The sequence below is a fragment of the Myodes glareolus genome, chromosome 20 (assembly GCF_982192425.1).
Source record: "Myodes glareolus chromosome 20, mMyoGla1.1, whole genome shotgun sequence".
Classification (NCBI taxonomy): Eukaryota; Metazoa; Chordata; class Mammalia; order Rodentia; family Cricetidae; genus Myodes; species Myodes glareolus.
In genome coordinates this window covers 58,356,750-58,374,668 of record NC_142045.1, presented here as the reverse complement: position 1 = coordinate 58,374,668, position 17,919 = coordinate 58,356,750, and positions in this window count along the sequence as shown.

Here is a 17,919-nt window from a genome sequence, read left to right as displayed (position 1 = left end):
TTCCTTGAATTGAATGAAAACAAAGACACAACATACTCAAACCTATGGGACACTATGAAAGCAGTGCTAAGAGGAAAGTTCATAGCACTAAGTGCCCAATTAAAGAAAGTGGAGAAAGCACACATTGGAGACTTAACAGCACACTTGAAAGATCTAGAAAAAAAAATAAGCTGATTCACCCAGGAGGTCTAGAAGACTGGAAATAATCAAACTGAGGGCTGAAATCAACAAAATAGAAACAGAGAAAACAATCCAAAGAATCAATGAATCAAAAAGCTGGTTCTTGGAGAAAATCAACAAGATTGACAAACCCCTATCCAAATTAATCAAACGGCAGAGAGAGAACATGCAAATTAATAAGATCAGAAATGAAAAGGGGGACATAACCACAGATACAGAGGAAATTCAGAGAATCATTATATCTTACTATGAAAGTTTATATGCCACAAAGTTGGAAAACGTAAAAGAAATGGACATTTTTTTAGATAAGTACCATATACCAAAGTTTAACCAAGAACAGGTGAACAATCTAAATAGACCTATTAGTCGCGAAGAATTAGAAGCTGTTATCAAAAATCTCCCTACCAAAAAAAGCCCAGGACCAGATGGTTTCAATGCAGAATTCTACCAGAACTTCCAGGAAGAGCTAATACCTATACTCCTTAACGTATTCCACAATATAGAAACAGAAGAGTCATTGCCTAACTCCTTTTATGAAGCTACAGTTACCCTAATACCAAAACCACACAAAGACACAACCAAGAAAGAGAATTACAGGCCAATCTCACTCATGAACATCGACTCGAAAATTCTCAATAAAATACTGACAAACCGAATCCAAGAACACATTAGAAAAATTATCCATTATGATCAAGTTGGCTTCATTCCAGAGATTCAGGGCTGGTTCAACATACGCAAATCTATCAATGTAATCCATCATATAAATAAACTGAAAGAAAAAAAACCATATGATCATCTCAATAGATGCTGAAAAAGCATTTGACAAAATTCAACACCCATTTATGATAAAGGTGTTGGAGAGACTGGGGATACAAGGATCATACCTAAATATAATAAAAGAAATATACAGCAAACCGACAGCTAACATCAAACTGAATGGAGAGAAACTCAAAGCCTTTCCACTAAAATCAGGAACGCGACAAGGCTGTCCACTCTCTCCATACCTCTTCAATATAGTGCTTGAAGTTCTAGCAATAGCAATAAGACAACATAAGGAGATCAAGGGGATTCGTATTGGAAAGGATGAAGTTAAACTTTCGTTATTTGCTGACGACATGATAGTTTACATAAGTGACCCCAAAAACTCTACCAAAGAACTCTTACAGCTGATAAACACCTTTAGTAACGTGGCAGGATACAAGATCAACTCCAAAAAATCAGTGGCACTCCTATACACAAAGGATAAAGAAGCAGAGAGGGAAATCAGAGAAACATCACCTTTCATGATAGCTACAAATAGCATAAAATATCTTGGGGTTACTCTAACCAAGGAAGTGAAAGACCTATTTCACAAGAACTTTAAGTCTTTGAAGAAAGAAATTGAGGAGGATACCAGAAAATGGAAAGACCTCCCCTGCTCTTGGATTGGGAGAATCAACATAGTAAAAATGGCAATTCTCCCAAAAGCAATCTATAGATTCAATGCAATCTCCATCAAAATCCCATCAAACTTCTTCACAGACCTTGAGAGAACAATAATCAAGTTTATATGGCAAAACAAAAAACACAGGATAGCCAAAACAATCTTATACAATAAAAGAACTTCTGGAGGCATTACCATCCCTGACTTCAAACTCTATTATAGAGCTACAGTATTGAAAACAGCTTGGTATTGGCATAAGAACAGAGAAGTCGACCTATGGAATCGAATAGAAGACCCAGATATTAACCCACAAACTTATGAACACCTAATTTTCGACAAGGGAGCTAAATGTATACAATGGAAGAAGGAAAGCATCTTTAACAAATGGTGCTGGCATAACTGGATGTCAACCTGTAAAAAAATGAAAGTAGATCCATATCTATCACCATGCACAAAAATCAAGTCCAAATGGATTAAAGACATCAACATTAATCCGTCCACTTTGAACCTGATAGAAGAGAAAGTGGGAAGTAGTCTACAAGATATAGGCACAGGAGGCCTCTTCCTAAGTAGGACCCCAGTAGCACAGACAATAAGAGGAACAATGAATAAATGGGATCTACTGAAACTGAGAAGCTTTTGTAAAGCAAAGGACACTGTCACTAAGACAAAAAGGCTGCCTTCTGACTGGGAGAAGATCTTCACCAACCCCTCATCAGACAAAGGTCTGATCTCCAAAATATACAAAGAACTCAAGAAACTAGACACTAAAACTCTAATTAACCCAATTAAAAAATAGGGTACTGAACTTAACAGAGAATTCACAACAGATGAACTTCGAATGGCCAGAAGACACTTAAGGTCATGCTCAACCTCCTTAGCGATCAGGGAAATGCAAATCAAAACCACTTTGAGACACCATCTTACACCTGTCAGAATAGCTAAAGTCAAAAACACCAACGATAGCCTATGCTGGAGAGGATATGGGGTAAGGGGAACTCTCATCCATTGTTGGTGGGAATGCAAACTCGTGCAGCCACTGTGGAAATCAGTGTGGCGGTTTCTCAGGAAACTGGGAGTCAACCTCCCTCAGGACCCAGCAATTCCACTCTTGGGAATATACCCTAGAGATTCCCTAACATACTACAAAAGCATTTGTTCTACTATGTTCATAGCAGCACTATTTGTAATAGCCAGAACCTGGAAACAACCTAGGTGCCCCTCAATAGAAGAATGGTTAAAAAAGGTGTGGAACATATACACATTAGAGTTTTACTCAGCGGTAAAAAACAATGACATCTTGAATTTTGCATGCAAATGCATGAAAACAGAAAACGCTTTACTGAGTGAGGTAAGCCAAACCCAAAAAGAGGAACACGGTATGTATTCACTCATAAGTGGATTCTAACCATAATTAAAGGTCTTTGAGCCTATTATTCATGATCCTAGAGAAGCTAAATAAGAAGACGAACCTGATGAAGATTATTTAGCTATCCGCCAGGAGGTAGGAAATAGACAAGAGTCCCAGGTAACCTCGGGTGCATGGGGGGGGGGGGAGGGTTGATGGAAGGGGAGAGGGATAGAGAGAAGGGAGTAGGGGAGGAATGGGGAAAGCTAGGTGGCCTGGGATGGGGGGGGAGGGAGGAAGGATGAATATGGGATCAGGGAAGAATATATTTCAACTAAGGGAGTCATTTTAGGGTTTACAGGAGACTTGATTATATATGGGATCCCAGGTCCAAGGAGAGATCCCCCAGATTGTTCTCTGGACAGAGGAGAGGGTGCCTGAACCGGCCGTGGCCCATAACCATACTGATGTATATTTTGCTTATCACCATAGATCCTTCATCTGGCAAAGGATGGCGATACAGACGGAGACCCACATTGGAGCACCAGACTGAGCCCCCCAAGGTCCAAATGAGGAGCAGAAGGAGGAACAACATGAAAAAGGAAATCAGGACTGCAAGGGATGCTATCACCCACTGATACAAGGGAACGGATCTAATAAGAGTTTACCAAGGCCAGTTGGACTGGGACTGAACGAGGACGTGATCTAACCAGATTCTCTGAATGTGGCCGGATTCTCTGAATGTGGCTGGCCCAGAGTCTTTCTGAAAAACCATTGACTATGACACTGGGACTTGTTTCCTCTGCATATACTGGATTTTGGGGATCCAGTCTGTTTGGATACTCACCTTCCTGGACCTGGAGGAAGGGGGGAGGAACTTGAACTTCCCACAGGGCAGGAAACCCTGACTGCCCTAAGGGATGAAGAGGGAGGAGGAGAGGGAGTGGGGGGAGTGGGAGGGTGTTGGGAAGAGGGGCAGAAATGGAAACTTTTATAATTTAATAAAATTTACTTTAAAAAAAAGAACAAAAAAAATAAATAAAAAAAAATAAAATAAAAAAAAAAAGAGGAAAGTTCAATGCACTAAGTGCCTACATAAAGTTCCCGGAGAAATCTTATACTAGCAACTTAAATACACACATGAAAGTTCTGGAGAAAAAAAGAAGCAAACTCAACCAAGAGGAGTAGATGTCAGGAAATAATCAAACTGATATGAAATCAATAAAATAGAAACAAAGAAAACAATATTCAGAATTAATAAAACAAATATTTAGTTCTATGAGAAAATCAATTAAGATAGACAAACCCTTATCCAAACAAACCAGAGAGAGAATATCCAAATTAACAAAATTAGAAAAGAAAAGGGGGCCACAACAACAGACACTGAGGAAATCCAGAGAATCATTAGGACATGCTTCAAAAACCTGTATTCCATAAAACTGGAAAACATAAATGAAATGGACAATTTTCTGGATAGGTACGACTTATCGAAATTAAACCAAGACCATATAACTTAAATAAGCCTATAACTCCAAAGGAAATAGAAACAGTCATCAAAAGTCTCCCACCCACCCCCTCGAATAATAAAAAATAAAAGAAAGAAAAATAAAAAGAAAAGAAAAAAAGAAAAAATTTCCAGGGTCAGTTGGCTTCAGCATAGAATTCTAGTAAAATTTCAAAGAAGAGTTACTAACTAATACTCCTCAAATTTTTCCGCACAATAGAAAGAGACAGAAAATTGTCAGACCTTTTTTATGAGGCTACAGTCACGCTGATTACCAAATCCCATAAAGATGAAACAAAGAAGAAGAATTACAGACCAATCTTTCTCAAGAATATTGATGTAAAAATATTCAATAAAATACTGGCAAACTGAATTCAAGGACACATAAAAAAAATCATCCAACATGATCAAGTAGCCTTCACTCCAGAGAAGCAAGGGTGGTAAACACATGAAAATCTGTCAATTTAATCCATCATGAAAGCAAACTAAAGGGAAAAAAATCACATGATTACCTTACTAGACACACACACACACACACACACACACACACACACACACACACAAAAAAACCTTTGACAAAAACAAACACCCTTTCATGATAAAGGTCTTGGAGAGATCAGGGATACAAGGAGCATATCTAAACATAATAAAGGCAATATACAGCAATCTGACTGCCAACATCAAACTAAATGGAGAGAAACTCAAAGTGATTACACTAAAATTAGGAACAAGACAAGGCTGTCTACTTTCTCCATATCTATTCAATATAGTAATGGTATGTCTTGCTAGAGCAGTAAGACTACAAAAAGATCATATGGACACAAAATTGGAAATGAAGAAGTCAAATTTTTGCTATTTGAAGATGATAGGATAGTATCCATAAGTGATCCCAAAATTCCTACCAGCAAACTTCTACAACTATTAAATACCTTCAGCTGGGATACAAGATTAACTCAAAACATCAGTGCCCTCTAATACACAAATGAAAAATCAGCTTAAAAGAAATCATAGAAACATCATTCTTTACAATAGCCATAAATACCATAAAATATCTTTGGGTAACACTAACCAAACAATGAATGACCTGTATGAAAAGAACTTTAAATCTCATGAAAAAAAATTGAGGAAGGTTTCAGAAAATGAAAAAATCTCCCATGCTCTTGGATAGGTAAGAGCAGCATAGTAAAAATTGCAATCTTACCTAAAGCAATCTACAAATTCAATGCAGTCCTCATCAAAATTCTATCACAATTATTCACAGAATTTGACAGAATAATACTCAACTTCACATGGAAAAACAAAACAAATCAGGATAGCCAAAACAATCCTGTCCAATAAAAGAACTTCCAGAGGCACCACCATCCCTGAGTTCAAGCTTTAGTATAGAGGAATAGTAATAAAAACATCTTGGTATTGGCATAAAAATAGACATGTGGATCAATCAAACAGAGTTGAAGACCCTGACATAACCCTACTCACCTATGAACACATGATTTTTAACAAGAAAGCCAAAATTGTACAATGGAAAAAGAGCATCTTCAACAAACAGTGCTGGCTTAACCGATGTTGACAAGTAAAAGAATGCAAATAGATCCATGTCTATCACCATGAACAAAACTCAAGTCTAAATATATCAAAGACCTCAACATAATTCTAGCTACATTGAACTTGAAAGAAAAGAAAGAGGGAAGCATCCTTAAATGCAATGGCATCAACCAGCAATGAAGACACTGAGAGCAACAGTTAATAAATGGGACCTCCTGAAACTGAGAAGCTTCTATAACAAAGGAAATGGTCAACAAGACCAAACTTCAGCCTACAGAAATGGAAAAGATCTTTACCAACACCAGATCTGGGAGAGAGCTGATCTCCAAAATATATAAAGAATTCAAGAAACTAGGCATCAGAATACCAAATAATCCAATTTAAAAATGGGTTACAGGTTGACTCCCAGTTTCCTGAGAAACCGCCACACTGATTTCCACAGTGGCTGCACAAGTTTGCATTCCCACCAACAATGGATGAGTGTTCCCCTCACTCCACATCCTCTCCAGCATAGGCTATCATTGGTGTTTTTGACTTTAGCTATTCTGACAGGTGTAAGATGGTATCGGAAAGTTGTTTTGATTTGCATTTCCCTGATCGCTAAGGAGGTTGAGCATGACCTTAAGTGTCTTTTGGCCATTTGAAGTTCTTCTGTTGAGAATTCTCTGTTAAGTTCAGTACCCCATTTTTTAATTGGGTTCATTAGAGTTTTAGTGTCTAGTTTCTTGAGTTCTTTGTATATTTTGGAGATCAGACCTTTGTCTGATGAGGGGTTGGTGAAGATCTTCTCCCAGTCAGAAGGCAGCCTTTTTGTCTTAGTGACAGTGTCCTTTGCTTTACAAAAGCTTCTCAGTTTCAGGAGGTCCTATTTATTCATAGTTTCTCTTATTGTCTGTGCTACTGGGGTTCTACCTAGGAAGTGGTCTCCTGTGCCCATGTCTTGTAGACTACTTCCCACTTTCTCTTCTATCAGGTTCAATGTGGTCAGATTAATATTGAGGTCTTTAATCCATTTGGACTTGAGTTTTGTGCATGGTAATAGATATGGATCTACTTTCATTCTTCTACAGGTTGACATCCAGTTATGCCAGCACCATTTGTTAAAGATGCTTTCCTTCTTCCATTGTATACATTTAGCTCCCTTGTCAAAAATCAGGTGTTCATAAGTTTGTGGGTTAATATCTGGGTCTTCTATTCAATTCCATAGGTCAACTTCTCTGTTCTTATGCCAATACCAAGTTGTTTTCAATACTGTAGCTCTGTAATAGAGTTTGAAGTCAGGGATGGTAATACCTCCAGAAGTTCCTTTATTGTATAAGATTGTTTTGACTATCCTGGGTTTTTTGTTTTTCCATATAAAGTTGATTATCGTTCTCTCAAGGTCTGTGAAGAAATTTGATGGGATTTTGATGGAGATTGCATTGAATCTATAGATTGATTTTGGTAGAATTGCCATTTTTACTATGTTGATCCTCCCAATCCAACAGCAAGGGAGATCTTTCCATTATCTGGTATCCTCCTCAATTTCTTTCTTCAATAACTTAAAGTTCTTGTAAAATAGGTATTTCACTTCCTTGGTTAGAGTTACCACAAGATATTTTATGCTATTTGTGGCTATCATGAAAGGTGATGTTTCTCTGATTTTCCTCTCTGCTTCTTTAACCTGTGTGTATAGGAGGGCAACTGATTTTTTGGAGTTTATCTTGTATCCTGCCACATTACTAAAGGTGTTTATCAGCTGTAAGAGTTCTTTGGTAGAGTTTTTGAAGTCGCTTATGTACATTGTCATATCATCTACATATAATGAAAGTTTAACTTCTTCCTTTCCAATTCGAATCCCCTTGATCCCCTTATGTTGTCTTATTGCTATTGCTAGAACTTCACGCGCTATATTGAAGAGGTATGGAGAGAGTGAACAGCCTTGTCATGTTCCTGAGTTTTGTGGAATGGCTTTGAGTTTCTCTCCATTCAATTTGATGTTAGCTGTCGGCTTGCTGTAAATGGCTTTTATTATAGTTAGGTATGATCCTTGTATCCCCATTCGCTCCAACACCTTTATCATAAATGGGTGTTGAATTTTGTCAAATGCTTTTTCAGCATCCAATGAAATGATCATAAGGTTTTTTTTTCTGTCAGTTTATTTATATGATGGATTACATTGATAGATCTGCGTATGTTGAACAAGCCCTGCATCTCTGGGTTGAAGCTTACTTGATCATAATGGATAATTTTTCTAATGTGTTCTTGGATTCGGTTTGCCAGGATTTTACTGAGAATTTTTGCATTGATGTTCATGAGTGAGATTGGCCTGTAATTCTCTTTCTTGGTTGTGTCTTTGTGTGGTTTCGGTATCAGGGTAACTGTAGCTTCATAAAAAAAAAGAGATGCCCTATCATACTACAAAAGCATTTGTTCAACTATGTTCATAGCAGCACTATTTGTAATAGCCAGAACCTGGAAACAACCTAGGTGCCCCTCAATAGAAGAATGGTTAAAGAAGGTATGGAACATATATACATTAGAGTTTTACTCAGCGGTAAAAAACGATGACATCTTGAATTTTGCATGCAAATGGATGGAAATAGAAAACGCTTTACTGAGTGAGGTAACCCAGTCCCAAAAAGAGGAATATGATATGTATTCACTCATAAGTGAATTCTAGCCATAATTAAAAGTCTTTGAGCCTATAATTCGTGATCCTAGAGAAGCTAAATAAGAAAGTGAACCTGAAGAAAATCATATAGTTATCCCCTTGGATATTGGAAGTAGATAAGATTGCCAGCAAACTTGGGAGCACGGGGGTGGGCCGTGGGGGGTGTGGGTGCATGTAAGGAGAGTTGGGTAGAGAAAGGTAAGAAAGGGAGGATTCGGGATAGTTTGGGGGAATGGGATGGGTGGGATGGAGGAAGGATGGTTATGGGAGCAGGGAAGTAAATATCTCAATGAAGGGAGCCATTTTAGGGTTTGTAAGAGACTTGATTCTAGAGGAGGTCCCAGGTCCAAGGAGAGATTGATCCCTGGGCAGCAGAGGAGAGGGTGCATGAACTGGCCTCATCCCATAACCATACTGATGAATATTTTGCATATCACCATAGAACCTTCATCTGGCGATGGATGGAGATAGAGACAGAGTCCCACATTGAAGCACTGGACTAAGCTCCCTAGGTCCTAATGAGGAGCAGAAGGAGGGAAAACGTGAGCAAGGAAGTCAGGACCACGAGGGTTACACCCACCCACTGAGTTGGTGGGACTGATCTAATGGGAGCTCACCAAGGCCAGCTGAACTGGGAGCGATGGAGCATGTGATCAAAATGGACACTCTGAACGTGGCGGGCAATGAAGGCTGACTGAGAAGCCGAGGACAATGGCATTGGGATTTAATTCTGCTGCATGGTCTAACTTTGTGGGAGCCTGGTTTGTTTGGCTGTTCACCTTTAAAGATCTGTATGGATGGGGGAGGACCTAGGACTACCCGCGGGGCAGGAAACCCTGACTGCTCTTAAGACTAGAGAAGTAGGGGGAGGTGGGGAGGGGAAGGTGGGAAGGGGGAGGGAAAAGAGAGACGGGGAAGAGGTTGAAGTTTTTAATAAAAATAAATAAATAAATAAAATTAAAAAAAAGTGGGTTACAGATCTCAACAGAGACTTCTTAACTGAAAAAGCACAAATGACCCAAATACAGTTAAGTAAATGCTCAACATTCTTAACCATCAGTGAAATACAAATCAAAACAACTCTGAGATGCCATCTTACACCTGTCAGAATGGCTAACATCAAAAACACACTTACACTGGAGAGGATGTGGAGTAAGCGAAACACTTTTGTACTGCTGGTGGGAATGCAAATTTTTACAGCCACATTGAAAATCAGTGTGACAGTTTCTCAGAAAATTGGGATTCAATCTACCTTAGGAGTTTTGGACATGTACCCAAAGGATGCACATTCATACCACAAGGATATTTGTTCAACTATGTTCATAGCAGCATTATTCATAATAGTCAGAACCTGAAAATAACCTAAATGACCCCTAACTGAAGAATGGATAAAGAAAATGTGGTACATTTACACAATGTAGTATTATTTAGTGGTAAAAAAAAATGATATCTTGAAATTTGCAGGCAAATGGATGGAACTAGAACAAACCATGTTGAGTGAGGTAACCTAGACTCAGAAAGACAAACACAGTATATACTCGCTCATAGATGATAATTAGACATAAAGAAAAGGAAAACCAGGCTCCTGAGAAGCTAGGAAACATGGACGACCCAAAGAGAGACAAGCATGGATTTCCCTGGGAAGTGGAAATAGATAACATCTCCTGAGTAAATTGGGAGAGTGGGGAGAGGTAGGGGAAGAGGAAGTCTAAAGAGAGAGAGGAGAAGAACAAGAAGAAACATGATGGGGGCGGGACAGAGAGGGAGAACAAAGAAATATCTTGATAGAGGGAGCCATTATGGAACTTGCAAGAAACTAGTTATTCCCAGGAATGTACAAGGATGACCCCAATTAAGACCCTAAGTAATACTGAACTGACCCTACCCTGTAAGTATAATGATGACTACCTTAATTGTCATCACAGAACCTTCTTCCAGTAATTGATGGAAGCTGATGCAGAGATCTACAGCTAAACACTGGGCCAAGCTCCCAGAGTCCAGTTGGAGAAACAGAGGAAAGATTATATAAGCAAAGGTGTCAAGATCATGATGGGGAAATCCACAGAGACAGCTGATCTGAGCTAGTGGGAGCTCACTGACACTGGTCTGATAGCTAGGGAACCTGCATAGGATTGAACTAGGCACATTTAGTGTGTGATTGTTCTGTGGCTTGGGCAGACTGGCAGTGGGACCAGGATGTATTCCTAGTGCATGAGCTGACAATTTGGAGACCATTCCCTATGAAGGGATATCTTGCTCAGCCCTGATGAAAGGTGGGGGGACTTGTCCTGCCTCAACTTGATATGCCAGACTTTGTTGACTCCCTGTGAACACCCTTCCTGAGGAGTGGATGGCGGGTTAGGTGAGGGTAATGTAGAGGGGTGAGCAGGAGGAAAGGAGAGAGGGGGAGCTGTGGCTGTTATGTAAAATCAAAAAAAATTCTTTTAAATAAAAATATTTATAAAACATAAAATATGTAGTGGAGACAAAGGCAAGAAACTAAATCAGTTGATGAAGTGCATCTGTCATACATGATTTCCTCCAAAGAATCAGTTTTGATCTTAATTCTGGGGTTTCTGTCCATAGATTACTGACTGTTAATACTACAAGTGAGCATATGTTGATTAATAAAAACCGATCTTATAATGGCAATGATGTTCTCAACAGAAGACACAATCACTCCAAGCAGATATCCACTTTAACGACCCATTACAATCTCTCTATTTAAGACTTAGCTCACCTGCAAAGCTTGCTTTTATGAACACCATTGAAGGAGATCTTACTCCTTTCTGTGGTGGGCTTGGAGAGTTGATTTAATCTCAATCATTGTTCTACTCATTTTTGCTTCCTATATTCCTCAGAATACTCTGAAAATGACGAGGAAGTCTGCTATGATTTCAAGCTGAAATATATACCAAATGTTTGTGAGATGCAGGCCTGATACTGAAGTAGTGATGATCAGAGTTCAGACTCTGGGGAAGTGTCTTGAGAACAAGGTCTTTAGCTGCGTCAGTGGCTCAGGCCAGGGAAAATTTATGGCTAAATACACTATTAGAAGATGGTGCACAGTGTGAGAGGCAGAAGAATGACTTCGATGACTAGAAGCAACCCCTCCCTCTTACACGCTCATTTCTCTCTCCTTCAGCCTCTAAGCCACTATGGAGTCACTATGGGGCCACTATGGGGTCATACCTATCCTTGCTCCTGGCCATGATCTTATTTCTTACTACAGACCCAGAAATAGTGAAGCTACATTAATGTGGCCTGAAACAAAACACATAGCCCCTACATTGACTTTTTCAGGTATTTTCTCCTGTGTTGAAATCCTTACTGGACAGACTGGAGGTCTATGTTTGGCATCACAAACACACATTACTAACAAAATAACTGTACAAACTCACTTGTCTTGTTCCTCTCCTGTATGGGGAAGAAACTGTTCTCCCTAAATTCATTTTGAGTGACTAGGTTCAGAGCTCAGAGCATCATTATATTTGGAGAGAGTTTATCTATTGATACTCCCATGGTTCTGAATAAGCTTTCAGAAATTTGAAATATCCTTTCCACAAGATGTTGAGGGAAGAGTCTTTCTACCAACCATTACCTGTTCTGAATTCTTTCTCAAGAAATTAGTAAAATAACCCTAAACTTATTTTTTTGGACGTTTTATGTCTTAAGAGAGAAAGACAAATATCTTTTCTTTTCTCCACTCTGCTATCACATGTCAGATGCCGCCGCTCTGAAGTAGATTCTGGCTGACTTAGCTGCATCTTCAGCACGCACACACCCAACTTTGTTCAAGTTTTCAATTCTGGTGAAGACAAATACTTAGAGAAAGTATCAAAGTTATTATAAAGTATATAAAGTTGCAATTTCCATACAATATATCAACATGTAGGCTGATCACTGGATTTTTGAAGCCTAGATGATTTGTCCCCTATTTCTTATTAATATTTCTCTCTCCATTTATTTCAAGACATATGTCTGGGGGAGGATCTGGTGTGGCCTGGGTTCTCAGACAGCACAAAGGTCACCAGGCTATTAACCACGTCTTCTCCCAGCCTTCTGGCCAGAAAACAGGTAACAAATCTCTCTTTGAAGAGACAACCTTGTTTACTATTGTCTGTCTATGAGCACACGGATCTACCTGCCTCCTATAATTCGTTTGAATAAAACATCTCCACTTGATCATGTGGAATTCATGTCCTTTGGTATATCATTCTCCATATGACACCTTCAGTATAATGACTGCTCCTACATTTGTTCAAATTTCCTGATAATTTTAGATTTCTTTTTTTCTTTTCCTTGTTACTGACTTTACCTATGGCTTCTGTGATTTCTAGATTCACATTCACATCTTTCATTTATCAAATAAAAAATGATCTTCTCTCTAACTCTGTTTACCACTGGTGTATGTGGTTTATAGTTACTGCATCATGAGTAAATATGTTTATGTAAACATTGATAGTGGCCTGAGAAAGAGAAATATAAAAACAGACACAGTCTCCTCAAATAAAAACTGAGTTATACCAATGTATCTTCTTGTGCCTTCTGCTAGCACAACATAAAAGCTTCATGTTTGTTCATATGTATACTTATTTCTGCCTAGCTGGGTTAGAGATATGGTTTAGTGGATAAAGTGCTTGACATGAGTTTAGACCTCCAATGCCCACAAAAATGCTAGCCCACCATGGTGGCCCACCTGTAAACCACGTACTTGAATGGAGACACAGGAGCTGCAGGGACAAATTGGCAAGCCAAATTCATGTACTCCAGGTTAAGCAAGAGTCTCCACTTCAGTAAATGCAGTTGAGAATGAGTAAAAACAATGTCTGATATCAACGTCTGGCCTCCACGTGCACACAAAATATGTTTATGTGCACTATTAAGTCCCTCCCACATAACTTACACACACAAACACATTAGGAATAAAGTAAAAATCCGAGTTAAAAATAGAAAATTATAAAGAGTTTTGCTAGTTTAAATGAATATAAATCAGTTTATGGTAAACTAATCAGGCAAAAAATTGCTTTGGTAAGAACACAGATGTGCCATAGTTCATCTAGTTTTAAAGGATGGGCACCTGTTTACAAGTTTCTGTAATATGGCTCCAGAAGGGATTGAATAAGTCTTGTCTGACCAAGGGGGCAAAACACACATGATCAGCATTGTTCTGGCACTGCCTGCCAGCCCATGGCTTCCCCGTGCCAACTCTATTGAATAGAACCATGAAACAATCATTAGGTCCCATTCTTTAGCATGCCTCTGTCAAAACAAAAAATAAACCCAATAATTTGGTTTTAAAACACCCAGAAACATAAATAAAACAAGATGCATTTATGCAATCTTGGGCACTGTGTTTTCATTGCACTTTTAATGTTTTCCTCACTTGTGAAATATTTTGTCAGTTTGGAAGAAGGAATAACAAAACTAAAAACTTCATATCTCAAGAATTCAAATGCGACGATCACTCTGAAAATGCAAATCATTTATTATGGGTGGACTGGAGCAGAAAAGCACTGGTAGTTTCATCTTGTTATTATTATTGTAGCGGTATTTTATTGAACCTTCAGAACCATGTCTACCTTTTAATTTTTTGTGGGTTTAAGGATGTAGTATAATACACAGTTGCATGTGTGCGAATGCACGAATACAAGTGGATATATACCTGGCATAAGTATCTGGAGGAAAAATGTTGATATTGAGTGTCTTCCTTTTTGAGGGTCTTTCATTGGAAACAGTTTATCAAGTTGTTAGAATGTGTGGTTAATAAACTCCAGTTCCATCTGTCTCTGCTCTAGTGCTTCCTACTGTTGGTGGTACAGTTATGTCTGTGAGACTGACATTTTATGTGGGTGCTGGGAAACTAACTCAGGTCCCCTTACTTGTCAGAGACACCTCCCCGGGCACTCATACATCATACTTAATTTTCTGAGATCTTTGGTAATTTACGATTCAATTTTATATATGATTTTTCCTAGTCTTATCATTTCCTAAATTTTTAGCTATTATCAACAAAACATAGCCCAAAAAAGGAAAATAAAGTATTTCTTAAATGGCATAGTAAACAAAACAATCTCAATCTATTTATTTTTAGGGGATGAAGAAAGTTCTGATAGGAGACGTCAAATCTATACTCATCCTTCCCTTGTAGCTGTAAGGTATCATTTTCTTGTTTTACAGAGCTTTTTGCTACGAGAGGTATCATGCAAAAATGATCAGACAGCAGCATGATGCTAATTGAATAGTATTCTGGACAGGGTTGGGGCCTTATGGTACCAGCTAACTAACTAGATGTAGGAATAAAGATAACACAGTTGATCATGTAATGCCTGTGCTGGACACAATCACCAACTGGGTAGTATGCATTAAATCAGGAAAAGGATAATGTCCTGCTGGGATCCACTTGAAATACAGTGATAAAGAGATAATGAAGGGGGAACAGAGCTAAGAAATAGGGTACTCTCATAAGTTTTAAAGCAAAACTTCACATTTGGACCCCTTCAAAAAAATTTAAATATTTAGATGTCATGGCAAAGCTTTCAAATACCATAAAAATTAAATAACTATACCAGGAAATCAACATGGCTATAGTCTTTATTTTCTCACAACCTGCATCTTATTGGCAACCCTTACAGTTCAGCGGATAGACTTACAGGACCAACATGGCACCATGACCTTCTGATAGAACATAATTCTACAGAGAATCCTATAGAAAGAACACAAAAAAGCCTACTATATTGATAAAGGAAAACTGGAAACAATACTAAAACTTACTGTGCTTATTTTACATAATGACCTGTCCTTAGTGTTCCCAACACACATGCAGCTTGCAGATTCTTCCACTTTGCAAAGGTCCAGCAGAAGGCTACTGTGCTCGAGGATGCATAGAACCACAGAGAAACACAGAGGCAGGGTAGTCTGGTGTGTGGTGTACAAAGAGGATCATAAAGCAGCAGTTTATATGAGCAATCGATATAAGCAGTAAACACCTGCAGTCTTTTAACCTCTGAGACACACTTTAAATAGCAAGGGAAGTGAGTTTTCCCCACTTTCTGGTGCCGTGTAAACATTACTCAATTAGTTCCAGTCACACCCTGGTGAGTTTCAATAGTGCTTTCTGTGATCCTCAAATAAAAATAACTGATGTCAATGGTGTACATTTCCGCGATGTAGTTTTCCCTTGGGGGTATGGAGCTTTGTACTGTTTTGTGATTGCTTAACTCACATTAATCAATACAATTTCTCTATGAGGCATAGAATACTATTGCTATAAGTATGATTTAAAATTATTAAATGAGGAAAGAAGTTCATTGCTCTTAAATCACTCATTTCATATTAGATGATAATTAAATAATTAAAACAATACTGTGGTACTTTTTTTAGGGGACTCAAACCTAACTTAAAAACAATTCTAAATTTTTGGGAACTAGAGATGCTGTTCAGTTATTAATTACTTACCTAGCATATAATAATTTGAGTTTAATCCCTCCTATCTCGCAAACAGGTACATTTCTGCTCTACCTTGTAATCCCAGGATTCAGAAGCCTGGCAGGAGAACCAAAAGTTAAAGGTCATCTTCAACTACACACTAAGTTTCAAACTTTCCTTGGTTATACGAGAGCTTGTCTTCAAATCATTCAGTCAATCAATTCTAAAATTTCTTAATTAGAGTAAAGAAAATTGGAAAGAAATAATATGAGATTAAGGCTAATCCTAAATCAGTAAGCAGTCATTCATTCAACAATACCAGTACCTAGCATTTCCTGAGCTCTCTGCTAGGGACAACACTGTGTTTGGCCATCTTTATATGAAAACATAAATGTGAATGTCATCCAAGAAAAGAAGAAAGTGAGCCAAGAGGAGCAAAATCTTATCATCAACACAGTATACACTATTCATCTCATTGCTTAAATTAAAAACTATTACATATATATTTAAAATATTCCTAATGCTTACATCTTTATTCAATAAATATAGGCCTTCATTCAGATATTTCACCAAACCTATTTTTCTATCCTTTGGTGTCAGTGTAAATACTAAAATTTTATCATATATCAGTCAAGCGTGCAAAAGTCATCATGATAGTCAAAGTAAACTAGATCATAAATATTAAAACACACACACACACATACACACACACACACACACACACACACACAGAGACAAGTGACTTTTGCATGCATTCCTCCTCTGTGTTTCTCTCAGACAGCATGCTTAATTCAAATTTGGATTTGGACTCCAGGAAGATCAATGTTCTTCTCTGGCTCATCCATTTGCTACTTGAACCCAGCTTTTGATCTAGTGCTGCTGGAGCTTGAAGAAAAGCAAACCACTTGCATGTTGAACAGAAAAGAAAGAAACAATGGATATGTACATCCCGACTTCCTGACAGGCAGCTAAGGCTCACGTAAATGTCAAGTTTTAATGTATGCCTTTTGACATATACAGTCTTGTGTTAAATAATGGATAAATTCATGGCTATACAGTAAATGTCCAGCAATAAATGAGAGAAGCATTCAGCTCAGACACACCTGTACAGTCTCTGTTTGCTAAAGCCTGTCACCGCACTGGTCTCCATTGTACATGCCAGGCCCGTCTCCACCATCCCACTATATTCAACAATGACTGCCATCTGGGTGTTCTATGCTATTCCTCCTGAACACATCAAGTGTTTGTCTCTTCACCTGTTTGCTAATTCGGTTTCCCACTCCTTCACCATCTGTTTCCTTCATAATGACTTAATCTTACCCCATCCTTTAAGTTGCCTCAAATTCCATCCTCATCATCAGCTTGTTGTTTCAAATCACCCCGACACTGAGGGCAGAAATAGCTCCTGTGGAAATTTTTCTTATTCCTCATCTTTACTGTTTTCAATAAAAACTATTACTAAAGCTGGGCAATGAAACTCAGAGGTTGAAGATACCACTTGAGAAGTTTGGTCTGAATGCCCATCTAATACAAGAAAGCATTCTCCTTAGCCCTAGCAGACATACATTCACACGTCCAAGGATGAGAACTGCATATTTTATTTATTAAGTTCACACATCCCATTCTGAACATGCAAGAGATTAATCCCAGTAATTGCAGGTAAAATTAACTGAAACTTTTAATGTTGGGAAAAATAATCTTGCTCTTCCTTTTTCAGACATGGCTGAAATGTGACTATTCTCTGTCATTATAACTCAGGATGGAATGCTAGGTTCTTCCTATAGCTAAGTGATATGATATACCTTATAATACAGTGCAGAATGAGGAGTGCCATTTTT